The sequence below is a fragment of the Danio rerio genome, chromosome 21, assembly GCF_049306965.1.
Source record: "Danio rerio strain Tuebingen ecotype United States chromosome 21, GRCz12tu, whole genome shotgun sequence".
NCBI classification, from domain to species: domain Eukaryota; kingdom Metazoa; phylum Chordata; class Actinopteri; order Cypriniformes; family Danionidae; genus Danio; species Danio rerio.
In genome coordinates this window covers 807,501-826,485 of record NC_133196.1, presented here as the reverse complement: position 1 = coordinate 826,485, position 18,985 = coordinate 807,501, and the positions used below count along the sequence as shown (strand labels likewise).

The 18,985-nt window shown below is 38.7% G+C and overlaps 1 protein-coding gene across 3 annotated transcripts in view; it reads right to left on the bottom strand.

Moving 5' to 3' along the window:
- Positions 1 to 14,829, bottom strand: part of prag1 (PEAK1 related, kinase-activating pseudokinase 1) — a 51,347-nt gene extending 36,518 nt beyond the window's left edge. For all 3 annotated transcript variants that reach the window (XR_012397022.1, XM_073935600.1, XM_073935601.1), the window contains exon 1: positions 14,700 to 14,829. The gene's annotated coding sequence lies outside the window, so the exon portion shown is untranslated. The remainder of the gene's footprint in view (positions 1 to 14,699) is intronic.
- Positions 14,830 to 18,985: the final 4,156 nt, after the last annotated feature.

Here is an 18,985-nt window from a genome sequence, read left to right as displayed (position 1 = left end):
GACGCCACGTTGTGTTGGCAAAACAAGCGTGAAGTGTTGCTTTTATAGTTTGCTGCAGTGAAGTTTTGTTTTCATTTTCTCTCTGTGAGAGCTCAGCTGCCGTCACGTGAGGATTAACAGTGTACGCGACGCTCGACAACAATAACTTACGTGTCTAAGGAGGATTATTGTTTACCTGAGAGCTGTTCTCATCTGCAAACGCTGAGATCCGGATTCGCTTTAGTCTCCTCTTAATAAAGACTCGGCTCAAGCTGCTGGTGATTGTCCTGTCTCTACAGATTTGGTAAGTGAGCGAGCAGTGCTCTTTGTTTATTCAGTTTGTTCGTATCGAGCTAACTATTGCACCGAGTGTAAACATGTTAACACCACAACCAAACTTTAACCTCGTGTAGGGTTTTTACAGCATTTAGTGACCGGAATAACACACGCGGCTTTCTGACGCTACCTGCCGTGTGCATCTAAGTTTCCGGGAAATGCTGAGTTTTTTTTCTGTCATTCGCCGTGCGGTATCAAACATTGCATGAAAAATACACGCTTACAGCAGATCCTCAAATTAAACATCTCGTTTGTCGCGAGGGGCATGAATGAATTCCCTGAATGAAAGAGCCAAACTGCAGTTAAAGTCCACCATTTAATCATTTGGCAAATAATTCAACTACAGATGTCCATGTAAACACTGTCACATTGTCCGCTGTGTGTGTGTGTGTGTGTGTGTGTGTATTTTGACTCTGAAACTCGCGCGTGCCCAAATAGACACTCCCACACCATCCCACTTTTCTTCCTCCAACACTCCCCCTAAACAGAGCTGGACACGCCCACTTTTCTGACTTTTTCCAAAGTAGAGGTGTGAAAACACCCTGCTGAAACGAGGGGCTTTCATGGCCCTTTAAGTAAGGGAATGAATGACTGATGCTGATGTATTGAATCATCATTTTGATTTGGCCAAAGGTAAATGAATCATTCCTGAGAGCGAAACTTCCCACACTGATCAGGAAGAGCAGACTTCTGAAGTACACGAGTCATGTTATTTCCCGTTTTAACCAGCTGTGCCTTTAAATACTGTCAGCCGCTGCAAACAGAGTCCTGCCTCGAGTCATTGTGCATCTGCAAACCGAGCACTTGTGGTTTAGAAACTCAAACTCTCTCTCTAATGCTGAAGCACTTGCTGCTCTTTTAAAAACAGCCATGAGATTATGTATATTTCGACATTCATTTTAATGTGTTTGAGAAGAGAAAGAAGACTCAAAGGCAGTTATTATGCAGGAGTGTGTGAATATCTCCAGCCTGTAATGGTCAACATTGATTGTGTTTGTTCTAATCAGACTTGATGCAGAAACACTGTGATTGACATTCTCCCTTTGTACGTGTCATCAGAGGGGGGAAAACCCCGCCCACTAGTGCCCATCTCTCTATCTCATTAGCATGTCCAGCAGGCCTGAGTGAGAAGCAGCCGTCTGTCCATCAGCCATTAGAGTGTTTGAGCTGCTGAAGATCATGTCAGCATAGACTAAAAGGATTATAGATGTGGAGTTTTAGATGAACAGCGACAGGAGCCGCATAGACTGACAGAAGCATCAAGCACACACTCACACACCTGACCAGCACTCACAACACACACACTGCTGTTTCACATCTGTTGTCTGTAGCTCCGCCCTCTTATGAAAAAGAGCACAATCTCATTTGCATTTAAAGTGACAGTTACTTAAATGGCAGATTAAAGCCTGAAAGGGTCAGTTTCACAGACTTGGAGAACATTATCTGTGCATTATTTTCAGCTGAAACTCCACACACACACACACACACACACACTTCACTACAGAGACAGCAGAGACGCAGGTTACAGCTTGTAAAAAGAAGCAGAATAGGTCACCTTTAAACTCAAATGATCTGTACACAAATGACTATACCATCACTGTATAATAACAACTAAATTATTAAATAAATAGATATGATAGAATCAGCACCTCCAAGTCTGAGGCCATGGTGCTCCACCGGAAAAAGGGTGGTTTGCCATCTCCAGGTTGGAGGAAAGTCCTCACCCCAGGTGGAGGAGTTCAACTATCTTGGAGTTTTGTTCACGAGTGAGGGAAGGATGGAGCGTGAGATTGACAGACGGATTGGTGCAGCAGTAATGCGATCAATGTACCGGTCTGTTGTGGTGAAGAAGGAGCTGAGCCAAAAGCCAAAGCTCTCGATTTACCGGTTAAACTATGTTTCTACTCTCACCTATGCTCATGAGCTTTGGGTCACGACCGAGAAGACAAGATCTCAGATAGATATGTGTGAGCGCCGTTCACTTGGGCTTTGGCGCGGTACGCTTGTGTTGACACTACACCCGATTGTAGTGTCAGTGTGGGCCGTCGGGGGAAACGGGAGGGGAGACAAGCGTGCTTTGGCCCGGTTTAAGGCAACTGTACCTAGTGTGAGTACGGCCTGACATCCGGGAGGAGCTCAGAGTAGAGCCGCTAGTATGCACATTTTCCATACTGATTAATATTTTAACATTTTTCAAATATTTAAATTCTACATTCACAGACATTATTTCGTGACACATTATTTAATATATGTGGTTAATAAATAGCAATCTTTATTATTATTCATTTATTGATTTTTTAGTGAAAATTTTGGCAGGGCAAGTAAAAATCTGAATCACTGGTCCAATCGAGCCAGTTGAAAAAATCCTTAGCGTTGAACCCTGCAATAGTCTTTAAAATATGGTCTTATTCAAAAGTCTTAAAATGACAGGTCTTATAAAAGTCTTATAATGATCATGAGCTTATTTCCTAATGAAGAGTCTAAAATGAGTCACATGCATGTGATAATTAACATCTAAAGAGATTACTCAATCACACACACACACACACACACACACACACACACACACACACACACACACACACACACACACACACACACACACACACACACCACCTGGTGCTGTCCTGTGCAAGCCACCCAACACATGTGTGCTCATTTGCATGTTCATTTGTTGCTTAATTAGCATCATTTGCATAACCCATATATGGACATTTCCTTCATTAGAAGTTCCTCATTATTGCTTATGATAATATTAATATATCATTTTAACTATGCATCTGTTGAATGCTTGGCTGATGGTCATTCTAAGGTGTTTGGTTATTTTCAGATAAGCGATGACCCAGAACTGTGGATTAATCAAAGACTCAAAGCAATCAACTGAATCACATTTAAGAATGAATCTGTGAATCACTGACTCAAATGATTCACTCTGATTAAAACAGATTGATTCAGAAGAGAAACTGAGGGAGTCTGAGAAAGCCTTTTCTGGCTTTATTTCAACTTTTAATTGACGAAACAGAAAAATTAAGACAATATTGTGACTCCTGCTTCACTTAATCAATGTGATGAAAAAAGCACATTAGTTTTACTGTGATTAAATTCAACTGTATTTTTTCCTTTGTGTGTGAAGTATCCCTATAACGAGCGATTTGCATTATTGAAATAAGTTCAAATTAAATACACTATTAATTAATTATAATAAATATAAGACTCTTATTTAGAGTAGATATTTTATTTAACATGCTTACCCTCATGTGTAGACAATGAAGGTAAAATGTTTTGGCATATCCCGTTTCATGCAGAACTTTTCACATCCGTTCAACTTTTTATGCACACGCTGGAAAATATAATGAGGAACTGCTCACTAAAAGGTTCCTTGGGGAACCAAACATGGTTCTCTTTTGCTGTGAAAGGCATTTTATGAGCATTATCTTTGAGGGAAAACTTCTCTTCAAGCAAAAGTCAAAATCCTCCCATCATTGACTTCCTTCAAACCTGTATGAGTTTATTCTGTCCAACACAAAATAAGATATTTTGAAGAATGTTGAAAACCGGTAACCTGCATTTGTTTTATGTACTATGGTTGTCAATGGCTTTCCAGCATTCTTCAAAATATCTTCTTTAGTGTACAACAGAGGAAAGAAACTAATACAGATTTAAAACCACATGAGAGTGTAGTGATTAACATTGCTTTAAATCAGATCCATTATTAGACGCCAAACCAAATTGTGCAAAAGGGGCAGTTCACACAAAAATTAAAACTGATGAACATGAACCAAGATATTTAAGAAAATAGATCATTTCACACTAATAAAAATGTTAATCAATGTCAAACGTTTCATCAAAAGCTGTTGGGTGAGAGCTCAAAATACCACATTGCGATTCAAAAGCAGAAATAAATGAAAATGTATGTATGTTTATAAGATATTGCATAAAGTACAATGACAATTATTGTGAAAATCTTATTTAATATCACACATTACTCCATCTGTACTACACCACAGTCTTAAAGGCGCAGTTCAGCCCTTCATTTACTCACACTGAAGTGTTTCTTTCATCTGTTGAAAACAAAGCAAGATATTCTGAAGAATGTTCATCCACTCACATCAATTGTAGGACCCACAAATACTATGGAAGTCAATGAGTAAGCGATGAGAGAAGTTTCATTTTTGGGTGAACTGTCCCTTTAAAAAAACTCTCTTTCTTCAGCTTAGTCCTTTATTCATCAAGGGTCACCACAGCAGAATGAACCACCAACTTATCCAGCATATGTCTTACACAGCGGATGTCTTTTTAACACCAATACACTTTCACACTCACTCAATTTAATTGATCAGTTCCCCTATAGTGCATGTGTTTGGACTGTGGGGGAAACCAGAGCACCCGGAGGAAACCCACACCAACATGGGGAGAACATGCAAACTCCACACAGAAACGCCAACTGACCCAGCCGGGAACCAGCGACCTTCTTGCTGTGAGGTGACAGCGCTAACCACAGCAGGGTCTAACCCCTGCAAAGAAGTTAAAATGAAAAACATATTGTGCTTTAAAATTAGGGATGCACAGATAACTTTTTTTGGAACTGATCCGATACCAAAACTCTGAGTATCGACCGATACAGATCTGATCCCGATACTGTGCCATTGTTATTGTCTTTTTTTTTAGCATAATACAGTTTCTACTGGTGATGAACTCAAATAATCTATCTTATTTAGTAAATATAACACACCTACACGCCTCCTGTATATGACAGACGGCACAGTCTAACTAAAACATGATGCTTGCTGTAAACTAGTGGCCTGTTTCCACGGAGTGGTACGGTACTGTTCGGTTTGGTAGGCTTTTATGGCCGTTTCCACTGTCAAAAGGCGTACCCAACCAAACCGTACCACTTTTTCGGCACTCTTTCGAAAGGGTCCCAAACACAAGAAAGGGTTCCAAAAGGCGGAGCTAGACGCGCAGCTGAACGCTATTGGTTTACAGAGATACGTCATTCGCTTACGCAACAAGCCAGAATGTAAACAAAGGACCCGCCATGTTTGAAATACACAGCGAGAGATTACTTGCACTCACCGCACATCTATATCTTAAATAACAAACCTCTTGAGCTGATGATAATAACATGCGCTTGATTATTGACAAGCTTTTGGAAACCCGATCCTGTGAGAAGCTGACAAACGTGAGAGTGACACATTCAGAAAGAAAAGGACAAACGCGAGAGTGGAGCGCGGAAAAAAGGAGAAGCCAAGGAGCACTATTTCTTCAGCAAACGTGAACAAACTGCCTTGTTTTAATTATTATCATCACCTTTTGGACTAATATGAACTGGGAATGATGGAGTGACTCTCTAACAGAGGCTTCATGTGCTGCTGAAGTTTACACACACAGATGAGAGGTTTGCGCTGACTGTAGGCTGTACTTTGTGTTGTTTTGAACCTAATATAGGACGGAATGCGTGTTGTGTGTACTTTTTCTGTAGTTGGTAACATATCGGAGACTGTAAGTGTCTGTATGTGTTCATATATGTTCATTTATTTAATATAATTACAGATGTTACAGCCTATTTCACACTGTCATTGATCTGTAGTTATAATCAACTCATGTTCATAGAAATGTTAGTAATAAACATTTATACACAAGTATTTATGTGTGTAAAGCGTCTGTTTTGTGAGAAGTGCTTTTCATTTGATATGTGAGCGACCTGTGCAGCTTTATTGTAGACATTTTCGAGCGAAAATGACGTCGACTGAAACTTTGTCATACATCACGCCCACCAAAAGAGTACCCTTGCTAGTGGAAACGCAAGCCTGATAAAGGTAACCCGTACTGACCCGAACCGTACCGTACTGTACCAGTCAGTGGAAACGAGCCATAGGCTACATTATTTGAAGTGACATTGATCTGTTGTGGTTCAGCATATGCTTAAGACATTGAGATATACTATATCATATATATTATATATTAAATATTAAGATTTGTCTTTGAAATCTGTACTAGGCTGCCATTATTGACACTAATCATTGGTAAAATAATCAGCTTTATTTAAAAGCCTGATATTTTCCTGCAGGTTTGACGCAAACTAAACTCTCTGATGCCAGTTTTACTTAATAAGCATTCCCTTTTCTGTTAATGGCAATCCATATTGCTGACGTCAGTTTCCCTTTTATTAATTGAATCAACTACTTTGACCACAGTGAGCCAGGATTTACAAACCATTACCGCACTTAAAGTATTCCCTTGGAGGAATAAACTCAGTCAGAAGGATGAGAGAACAGAAACTCATTGTGAGAATAATACGGAGTGGCGCATGTCACGTCTGTTTAAATGAAGCGCTTGATGCATCACTGAGACACAGGCCTCCGGTATCTGCGGGCACTTTTAAAACTGAGCAGCACAAAGAGGGGAAATCAGCGCGTTTAGGATCTGTTCAATGTATTATTGAGCCTTTTCTCATTTAAAGTTTCAGGCAGGCCTACTTTGCGTGTGAAGAGCAGGTAATAACCCTCTCTACTCCAGTGTTGTGAATGCGATCTGCTGATCTAACAGACACAGCGCAACATGATGGAGAAACAGCAATGATCTCCTTGTTGCAGGTCAAAATGAAGCCATTTAATGCGAAACTAAATGCATTTGTCCACTGATTATTTAAACTAACAGGAACAAACAGTCTTGGGGAGAGTGTTACGAGTTGACATGAATGCCACATGAAGTTTGAGTTGTGAATGAATGGAGAATGATTGACAGGCGTTTTATAATAGGCTACCTTCATGGCTTTTGTTGGCTTATAAATTACACAGAATATAGCGCAAGATCAAATTTGGATCGGTACTAGCTGGCCGATACCCGATCCAGCAAAAATATGCCCATATCTGATCTCAAGAATCGGGATCAGTGCATCCCTATTTAAAATTAAAAGTATCTACGAACTCCAATGATTAAATGAAATGCTATAATACTGAAACTAGGGAACTAATGCAGAATTAAAAGTCAAATTAAATGAATCTCAAACGCTGCTTTACTCAGAAGAATGATCAGACAGTGAATCACTGAGTTGTTTCTTAAAGGAGCAGGGGAGAACTTACTTAAAGGGGCAGTTCACACACAAAACCAACATTTCATTTACTCACACTCATGGCTTTCTTTCTTGTTGAACACAAAACAAGATATTCTGAGGGATGTTCATCCATTGACAGCAACAATATGAACAAAAAATGACTATGCAATCAATGAGTAACCGATAGCAGTTATTTGTGTGTGTGCTGTCCCTTTAAGAGCAGGTGAGGGCAGATAAGCAGGGCTGCAGGTTGGAGTGTGTGTGTGTGTGTGTGTGTGTGTGTGTGTGTGTGTGTGTGTGTTCAGTGTTTGCTCTGAGCTGAAGGAATGTGTCTCAGTCACACCGTTAGACTCGCTGGCAACAAGTTTGACAAGTCAAAACCCAAAAGACACAACAGGAGAGCTGAAAACTGAACACACAGTGTTTCACCTTCAGCAGGAGATATGGGAGGTCATTTGGGACAAAACACACTCAAACACTTGCGCATACAAATATTTGCTCATACAGTTCAAGCCAGATTCAGAAATCAGATTTTTCTTTTGCAGATATTTCCCAAATGCTGTTTAATATAGTCAGGAATTTCTCACAGTATTTCCTAATATTTGTTCTTCTGGAGAACGTCTGATTAGTTTTATTTTAGCTAGAATGAAAGCAGTTTTTAATGGTTTTAAATTAAACTCTGCGGACCATGACGCCATCGACTTTCGCTTTATGATTTAAAGGGCTAGCATTGCACCAGACCCCCGTAAGTGGTGTCGTTTGAAAGTGTAGAGTCTATATTTTATGCACATCTGCATCACTTTGGTTTTTATTCTACTGTACAAAAGTGATTTACACTGAAATACACAGTATTTTGGAGACCCGAGCTAGGTATTTTCCAATGGCTTATTTTCATATTTTTCATATGAAACATGTTCAAGTTATAGCTCAAATGAAAGCTCTTGCTGGTGCTCATACAGTTCTAGTATTTTTTTATACTGAATTATATTCACATATCAAACAGTTGCTGAATGAATCGCGGTGTTTCCATGGTGCAGAAGTGAAAACAATACATTCATGATCAATAAGCAGCGCCAGATAGCACAGACAGCTGTCATCTCTAACCTTATGCTGTGCGCTTCAGGGCCATTCACCTCTGTTTTTGAGCTGATGTGCATAAGTAATCCTTTTATATGTCTGACGTGCTCCAAACACAGTGAATTATGTTTGATCAAACAAAAGAATAGTGAAATATGAACACAATGATCGCTCCCTGTGGCTTGTACAGCACCTCTCATCAGTTGGAATACAATAACTTCTGCATAGATTATGGTGGAGACATTTTCTCCTATGATTACAGACATGTGCAGGAACCAGCAACATTAATTACAGCACGCTAGACCACACACAACCTAAAAGGTACACTTTCAAATTTGAGTTTATAAAAAAAAAACACAAAAAGCGCCTCTTTTATTAGGTGTTTATTCTAACACAGACAACATATGCAGATATTCTAAACACTTTCAGTAGTGTTTTATGAAAATTCAAAGGGTTTTCTTTAAAATGACACCAAGTTTTTGCATTTACACTTCTGCATGTGGATTTGGGAAGCTTTTCAATTTGGGTAGGCAAAATCCAGGCGGAAATCCCCAAATAGCAGCAGAGTTTAACTGGTTAAGGTCAATATTATTCGCCCCTTCAGCAATATTAGTGTTGGATTGTCTCCCAAACAAACCACTGTTATAACTTGCCTAATTACCCTAACCTTACCCTAATTACCCTAGTGAAGCCTTTAGATGTCTCTTTAAGCTGTATAGAAGTGTCTTGAAGAATATCTAGTCTAATATTATTTACTGTCATCATGACAAAGATAATAGAAATCAGATAAATAAAATTTAAAACTGCTTTTATTCTAGCCGAAACAAAACAAATAAGACTTTATATATCATCAGACATACTGTGAACATTTCCTCAATCTGTTCAACATCATTGGGGAAACATTTGAAAAGATTGACCGGAGGGTGAATAATTGTGACTTAAGTGAGCAAACATATTTGTATGCGCAAATGTTTAGATATGTTACACTCCAGATATGTTTCGTATATTTAAACTCACACTGAGAGCATTTAACACTGAATAAAGCACATAATCTGCACCTGATATGGTGTTAGCGGTTTATGCTGTTGTTCTGCTGAGACGTCACAGATAGAAACGGTTTCTACAATAGACATTTTGCACATCTTTGTGACTCATTTTACACTGAAAAGATCAATTTTATCCTGCGTTGCGTCACACGTGGTTAAACATTCACACATACATTTAAAATAATGCAGTAAACATCATCAACATTATATGTAACATTAAACTCTGATGTACATCACTGAAGTGAAAATCCTTTTAAAAAATAACCACAGTAATGTCAAAAAGGCACAAAAAGTCAAACAGGGAACTCTGGGAAAGTCCGTTTATGCTTATTAACTGTATATATTAAGAAAACTCACTGTTAATCAGGTTATGGATTTTTTACTATAGCATTTTTACAGTATTTATGTTGGGTTTGTCCATATTTACATTTACATTTAGTCATTTAGCAGATGCTTTTATCCAAAGCGACTTACAAATGAGGACAAGGAAGCAATTTACACAACTATAAGAGCAACAGTGAATAAGTGCTGTAGGCAAGTTTCAGGTCTGTAAAGTCTAAGAAGGAAAGTATTAGTAAATTTGTATTTTTTTAGTACAGTTAGTGTGATATCCAGAGAGGCTATTGCAGATTAGGAAGGAAAGTGGAGACTAAATAGTTGAGTTTTTAGTGGTTTCTTGAAGACAGCGAGTGACTCTGCTGTTCTGATGCAGTTAGGGAGTTCATTCCACCAACTGGGCAGATTGAATGCGAGAGTTCGGGAAAGTGATTTCTTCCCTCTTTGGGATGGAACCACGAGGCGACGTTCATTCACAGAACGCAAGTTTCTGGAGGACACATACATCTGCAGAAGTGAGAGCAGATAAGAAGCAGCAAAGCCAGAAGTCGCTTTGTAGGCAAACATCAGAGCTTTGAATTTGATGCGAGCAGCTACTGGCAGCCAGTGCAAACGGATGAGCAGCGGAGTGACATGTGTTCGTTTAGGTTCATTGAAGACCACTCGTGCTGCTGCGTTCTGAAGCAGATGAAGAGGTTTGATAGAGTTAGCTGAAGCCCGGCTAGTAGAGAGTTGCAATAGTCCAGTCTGGAGAGAACAAGAGCTTGAACAAGGAGTTGAGCTGCATGTTCAGATAGGAAGGGTCGGACATTTCTGATGTTATAGAGTGCGAATGTGCAAGATCGAGCAGTTCTAGAAATGTGGTCAGAGAAGTTTAGCTGGTCATCAATTGTTACTCCAAGGCTTTTCACCATATTAGGTTTTAACAACCCAGATTTTTTTTATTGTAATAATTAATTTAATTAATAATTTTTAATTAATTAATTAAAAAAATAAGTGTAATAATTAATTTATTAGCAGTTGATTATGTAGAACATTTACTGTAGTAGTACATTAGTATTTAGTAGTATATTAAAGTCATGAGTTGCTATATTCGTCATTGCACAAAAATGAGCAGTTTAAATTAATTAAATACAATCTAAACATGCAAAAAACAGAGTTATTTAGAGTGCAACAACTACATGCTGTAAACAGTTTATGTTGACCAGTTTTAACAAGAATATTGCTCTGTATTTTTACTGTTAAATTGACGGCCTACAGGAACAAAAATAATATTGTAGTACTAAAAAACACAATGGAAGTCAAGGGTTGCTTATTCTAGCATTGTTCAGCATAGAGAGAAAGTGTAAAGCTTAAACTAGGATCATGAAGACCAAATAAATGTGTAAAACACGGTGTGATGTACAGGATTTCCAGAATGTCAAGTAAATGATGACAGAAACTTAAATTCTTGTCTCTTTAAAATGGTGCATACATCAATAAAATAGGTTAAAACGCTTAAAGCAAAGAAGCCAAAACTGAAAAAGTGAAGTGCTTTACAATAATCTAACTCCAATGTCAGCTGTGAGGTTTAAATTAAATATGATGAAACGGGTGATATTTTAAAGTAATTAAATGTCAAAAAAAGACTAACTGAATGAACTTTAAATGCTGCTTAACTCAGCTGAATGATCAGACAGTGAATCAGTGAGCTGTGAAATTACTTAAAGGGACAGTTCACCTCATAAAACCTGCTTTTCTTCTGTTGAACACAAAGGAGGATAAACAGAGGAATGCTGGGAAACAAATAACCAGTATTTTTTGTTCATACTATGGAAGTCAATGGCTGATTCTCCAGCGTTCTTCAGAATATCTGGTTTTGTGTTTAACAGAAGAAAGAAATTTATAAAAGTTCAGAAACAATTGAGTAAATTCTCATTAATGGGTGCACTGCCACTTTAAGAAAGTCAAAAACTAATATTGTGGCGCAGTAGTGCTGTCGCCTCACAGCGTTTCTGTGTGGAGTTTGCATGTTCTCCCTGTTTTCACATGGGTTTCCTCCGGCTGCTCCGGTTTCCCCCACAGTACAAACACATGCGGTACAGGTGAATTGGATAGGCTAAACTGGCCGTAGTGTATGAGTGTGTGTGTGAATCTGTGTGTGGATGTTTCCCAGAGATGGGTTGCGGCTGGAAGGGCATCCGCTGTGTAAAAACTTGCTGGATAAGTTGGCGGTTCATTCCGCTGTGGCGACCCCGGATTAATAAAGGGACTAAGCCGAAAAGAAAATGAATGAATGAATGTAAAGCTAATATTTTCAACTATATTATTATTATTATTATTAATAATAACTGTTATTGCACACAATGTGAATAATTTGTCAAATACAGATATTATTGCTTTAACACTAAAATCAAAACTCTTTCATAATTAATCACGTTAAACTCAAATATTAGTGTAGATTTCATGAAAATGTGAACAGTATATAATAATTAAACAAATAAAAAAGTTTTGTCATTGATTTTACTGTGTTCAATAAAATGCTGGTACAGCCCAATAATGGGTCAAACAATTGGGTTAAAAAGTGTCATTTAAATTTAGATAAAAAAATGAACAGTTTGTCCATATTTGACCCAATGTTGGGTTAAAAAAACCCTAGCATTGTTTTAGAGTGTAGTGACACTTTAAGAGTATTTCACAAAAGTTGATCTGGACACAATTAACTGTAATAAACGTATTAAAGTCATGAGTTGCTATATTAGTCAGTGCACAAAAATGAACTGTGCTTTAATTAAAGACACTCTAAAATGCTGGGTTTTCATATCCCAATGCTCGGTTATTTTATTTATTTTCTTCAATTAAATTTAAATGACACCTTTTATATTAATATTGGATTTGCACAAATTTGACGCAACTGTGAGTTTTGAAACAACACAGAGTTATTTAGAGCGCAACAATAGCATGCTGTAAACAGTTTATGTTAACCAACACAGTTTTAAATTGCTATATATTATATACATTAATATACAGTAAAAAGTTTGTTAACCTACACAGAAGAAACCCAAATATAAACCGTGATTTTCATGTTAAACTGATTTAGTGCAGTTTCACACCTGTTAACAGGCAAAATGAATGACTGAGGTTTTATAATCAGACTTTCACCTTATTAATAATATAGTATAGTCAAAAACAGTCTGACCTTTTCAACTATTATTAATATCATTATTATTATTATTACATGTTATTGTAGCACACAATGTGAATACTTTGTTAAATACAGATATTATCGGTTTAACATTACTATTAGGATCACAAGTCTTTCAGAATTGGCCACGTTCAACTAAAATATTAGTATCGATGTTATGAAAATGTGTAACAGTATATAATAATTAAGCAAGTTAAAAAGGTTTTGTAATTCACTATGATTTTACTCTATATTCTAAAAAAATGCTGGATTATTAAAATTAATTAAATTTATATTACACTTTTTATCCCAACATTAGATTTGTACAATTTAAACCCAAATTTTGGGTTAAAAACAACACAGAGAAAATAAAGAAGTTATTTTCACAATACAGAGTTATTCAGAGTGCAGCAGTAACATGCTGTAAACAGTTTATGTTAACCAACACACAATTTTAAAATGCTATATATCGTGTACATTAGGGCTGCAGAATATATCGTTGCAGTATCTTTATCGCAATGCGACCGCAATGGTCACATCACAGCAAATGCTAGGGATCATAATTTGCACGTGTTTTAAAGGCATTTCAGCAGTGTAAAGCATTCGGCACAACATCTGTAACATTAATGAAGAATAATTTTACTAAATTATTAATACAATGAAGACTATACATGCTTATTTAACATTTTATTATTCCATTTCTGTTCCTGAATACTGATCACATCTCTGGAAAACCAAAAAAACTGTTTATTTTGTTCTATGGTAATTATTTTTGACTGCAATTTATTTATTATTCTTATACATGATTCACACCTTCAAAAAAAATCACCCTAATCAATATAAATTAATCATCTTTTCTCCCTAATAGAGCTGTTCAAGCCATCTTGTGATTAGTATAATTGCAATATATGTATGGCAGAAAAACTAAACATTGAAATGTTATATTTTCCCAATAATGTGCAGCCCCACTGTATATATCGTATACATTAAAAAAACAATAAAAAGTTTATAAACCTATAATTTTAAGAAGAATACCAAAAATAAACTAAAATATTCAACTGTGTTTATAATCGGATTTAGCTTCACACCTGTTTACACGCAAAATGAATGAGGTAAAGCTGGTTTTAATCGGACGTTCACCTTATTAATAACAGTATAATTTCATAAAAGTAGACATGTTATTAGCAAATTCTAAATTGTGAATCATATTAGCATAGCTGATGACTATCAGAGTACAACATTGTTGACAGTCAGTTTAACAGTGCTAATGAAGTCATGTATGCTAATTCAGACCCAATATCTAAAGTAGCGTGTCAGGAATGGTCGCTGTTAAAAATGAACGAATGTGTGAGTATAATATCAACTTTATCTCAATAACTGAGTGTCATAATCATAATGTGTGTGTGTGTGTGCAGACACAGAGATCATGAGTTTCACACAGTCGAGGAAACCTGACAGGAATATAAAGCAGCGTTACAGTAAAAGGGCGAGCAGATGCCGAGCAAACACGCGCTCACATCAGTGAAGAAACCGATGAGTGAGTGAATGAATGAATGAATGAATCCCCATCGGTCACCAACACGCTGAACGCCACTGAATATGAACGGAATAAACCCCGATTCTGCGCAGATCCGCATGATTTGTTGTCCACGCGTGACAGAAACACACACACACACACACACACATAGATCCAGCATCGGCTTACCTGCAGAAACACGCGCAGACACACACCGCAGATCCCCGCTGGACACAAACACGCTCCGTGATTCCCGGATACCGGAGAAAAGCGAAGGAAAAACACACACACCGATCAGGCCGAGCGGAGAAACTGAACTGAGGAGAACTGAAGCAGTCACACACACACACACACATACACACACACACACACACATACACACTCCTGCAGAGGAGGCGGAGACACGCACACTCACACACTAGTACAGCAGTCTTTGTGGGGACTTCCCATATCTGTAATGTTTGTGCTGTACAGACTGTGTATCTCCCCTAAACCAACCCTCACAGCAAACAATCTGCACTTACATTCCTAAAAATACTAGTAATCACAATTACTAAAGGGATTCATTCATTCATTTTCTTTTCGGCTTAGTCCCTTTATGAATCAGGGGTCACAGCGGAATGAACCGCCAACTTATCCAGCATATGTTTCATACAGCGGATCCCCTTTCAACTGCAACCCATCTCTGGGAAATACTGAAGGTCTCCTATTTCTAAAAAGTGACTTATTCATTACTTGTTACTTAGAAAAATAATTTAGCTACACTTTAAAAATCCTAGTTGCTTTGATTTTAAAGCTGAATCAAATTAACCTTAAGAGTCCGTTGATCTTTTATTATGTTAAACTGACTTAAAACTGCTTGCATAACTTATTAAATTAAGTTTAAACAAAATTAACTTAGTTTAATAAGTTACAATGAACAATAAACATATGCTGCCATGACTAATTGATAATAGTGTCTTTCTATCTATCTATCTATCTATCTATCTATCTATCTATCTATCTATCTATCTATCTATCTATCTATCTATCTATCTATCTATCTATCTATCTATCTATCTATCTATCTATCTATCTATCTATCTATCTATCTATCTATCTATCTATCTATCTATCTATCTATTTATCTATCTATCTGTCCATCCATCAGTCCATCAGTCCATCCGTCTATCTATCTATCTATCTATCTATCTATCTATCTATCTATCTATCTATCTATCTATCTATCTATCTATCTATCTATCTATCTATCTATCTATCTATCTATCTATCTATCGTCTGTCTGTCCGTCCGTCCGTCCGTCCGTCCATCCATCCATCCATCCATCCATCTATCTATCATCGTCGTCGGTCCGTCCATCCATCTATCCATCTATCCATCCATCCATCTATCCATCCATCCATCCATCTATCTATCCATCCATCCATCTATCGTCTGTCTGTCTGTCCGTCCGTCCGTCCGTCCATCATCTATCTATCTATCTATCTATCTATCTGTCTGTCTGTCTGTCTGTCTGTCTGTCTGTCTGTCCGTCCGTCCGTCCGTCCGTCCGTCCGTCCGTCCATCCATCCATCCATCCATCCATCCATCCATCTATCTATTCATCTATTCATCCATCCATCCATCCATCCATCCATCGTCTGTCTGTCTGTCCATCATCTATCTATCTATCTATCTATCTATCTATCTATCTATCTATCTGTCTGTCTGTCTGTCTGTCTGTCTGTCTGTCTGTCTGTCTGTCTGTCTGTCTGTCTGTCTGTCTGTCCGTCCGTCCGTCCGTCCGTCCGTCCGTCCGTCCGTCCGTCCGTCCGTCCGTCCGTCCGTCCATCCATCCATCCATCCATCCATCCATCTATCTATCTATCTATCTATCTATCTATCTATCTATCTATCTATCTATCTATCTATCTATCTAACTATCCATCCATCCATCCCTCCGTCGGTCTGTCCGTTTGTCCATCCATCCGTGTGTGTGTGTGTGTGTGTGTGTGTGTGTGTGAGAATGAGTGTGTATGGGTGGTTTCCAGTACTGGGTTGCAGCTGAAAGAGCATCCACTGTATAAAACGTATGCTGGAATAGTTGGCGGTTCATTCCGCTGTGGTGACCTGATTAATAAAAGGACTAAGCTAAAAGAAATGCACATGTTTGTGTGTATTCTGCCTGTGCTTGTTCATGTGTACATATCATACAGTACTGTGTGTATGTGTTGACAAATATTTGTGTAAGTTTGTGTGCATGCATATGTTAACGTGCATAAATGTGTGTGTGTGTGTGTGTGTGTGTCTGTGTGTGTGTTAGAAACAGGCCTCGACTCGCACCTGACACACAAAAGCTCTTTCAGGAGTGTTATTGCACAAGTGTGTTTTCATAAGTGTCTTCCTGTTTTTCTGGAGTGTTTCCTTGAGGATCATGCACACACACTCTCTCTCACACACATGCACACACACCGAAACACCTGTAGATCTGCATTTCTCATCCTCACACTCACACTCACAACACAGACGGCTGCATTATTCACACACAGGTCAGAGGTCAGGGCAAAGGTCACCAGAGAGAAACCTGAGGACACACAGCGGGATTCAGAAGAGCACACACACACACACACACACACACACACACACATGTACGCACGGACACAGGCACACACACTCCCCAAAACAACTCATGAAGCCATCCAGCTGGAAACACACTTACAACTTACACAAGCATTTCACTTTTGTGTGTGTGTGTGTGTGTGTGTGTTAGGGGGAAATACATATGTGTGTGTGTGAAAAAGTGTGTGTCGTGAGTGTGTTTGTGTGTGTGTGTAATGTGTATAGTTGGTGTATCTGTGTGTGTGTCAGAGTGTGTGTTTCTGTGAGGAGGAATATGTGTGTTTGTGAGTGTAAGCGTGTCAATATGTGTGTGTGTGTGTCTGAAAGTGTATTTAAAGTATGTGTGTTTGTGGATGAGAGTTTAACTTGTGTGTGTGAAAGTGTGTGTTTCTGTGTGTATGTGAGAGGATGTGAGTGTGTGTGATAATGTAAGTGTGTCAAATGAGTGTGTGTGTGTGTGTGTGTGTATTGAGTGTGAAGTCAGTGCAGGTGAAAGGTCTGTGAGAGTGTGTGTGTGTGTGTGTGCGTATGAGAGAGTGTGCGTTTGTGTGAGAGAGTGTTTCTGTGTGTATGTGTGTGCATGCCTGTGAGAGTGTAAATATGATTGTGTGTGTGTGTAAGAGTCTTTGTGTGTGGGAGGATGTGAGTGTTTGTAAACATATGAGTGTGTCTATGAGTGTGTGTGTGTTTGTGTGTACTGAGTGTGTGTCTGAGTGTGCAGACTGTGTAAGTGAAAGGTCTGTTAGAGTGTATATATGAATGTGTGTGTGTTTGAAAGAGTGTAAATGTGGGTGTGTAGGAAAGAGTGTATAAATGTGCATGTGTGTGAGAGTGTGTAAATGTGCGTGTGTGTGTGAGAGTGTGTAAATGTGCGTGTGTGTGAGAGTTTTTGTGTAAGTGTATGAGAGGATGTGAGTGTGAACATATGAGCGTGTCAATGAGTGTGTGTGTGTGTGTACTGAGTGTGTGTCTGTGTGTAGTCAGTTTAGGTGAAAGGTCTCTAAGAGTGTGTGTGAAAGTGTATATGTGTCTGTGAGTGAGTGTTTGTTTGTGTGTGTGTGTGTGTGTGTGTGTGTGCGTGCGTGTGTGTGTGTGTGTGTGTGTGCTTGTCATGGCATGTTCCTTGTCCTCCAGCTTTCAGGCCGACACTCCAGGAATGAAGGGAATCTTCTGCTCACAGAGTGTGTGTGCGCGTGTGTGTGTGTGATCTGACATTGAACATGAAGAGCCGATCAGATCTGCTGAGGGTGATTGATCACTCTATTGATCACGTTATTGATCAGAGCCACGACTGGAGCACTAATGTCTTTACAATCCACCATTACACACTGATTACTGACTACTACTGTCACACACACACACACACACACACACACGCACACACACACATGCACACACACACACGCGCACACACAAGCACATGCACACACAGGCACACACACGCGCACACACACACACACACACTCACACACACACACACACACACACACGCTCGCTCGCTCACTCACACTCATAAACACATACTCTCTCACACACACTTCCACAACAACTCAAACACTCCCATGCTCACACACACTCATATAGCTCACAATCCCACATGTCTGTTTGTGTGTGTGCGTGTGTGTGTAAGTGTGTGAGCATAGGATTGTAAGTGTGTGTGTGTGAGGGTGAGAGTGTTTGTGTGTGTGGTAATGTCGTGTGTGTATGTAAGTGTATTTCAGTGTGTGAGCATGGCTGTGTGTGTGAGCATAGGAGAGTGTATCAGCATAGCTGTGTGTTTAAGTGTGTGAGCATAGAGTGTGTGAGCGTGGCTGTGTGTGTGAGCATAGAAGAGTGTGTGAGCGTGGCTGTGTGTGTGTGTGTGTGTGAGCATGGTA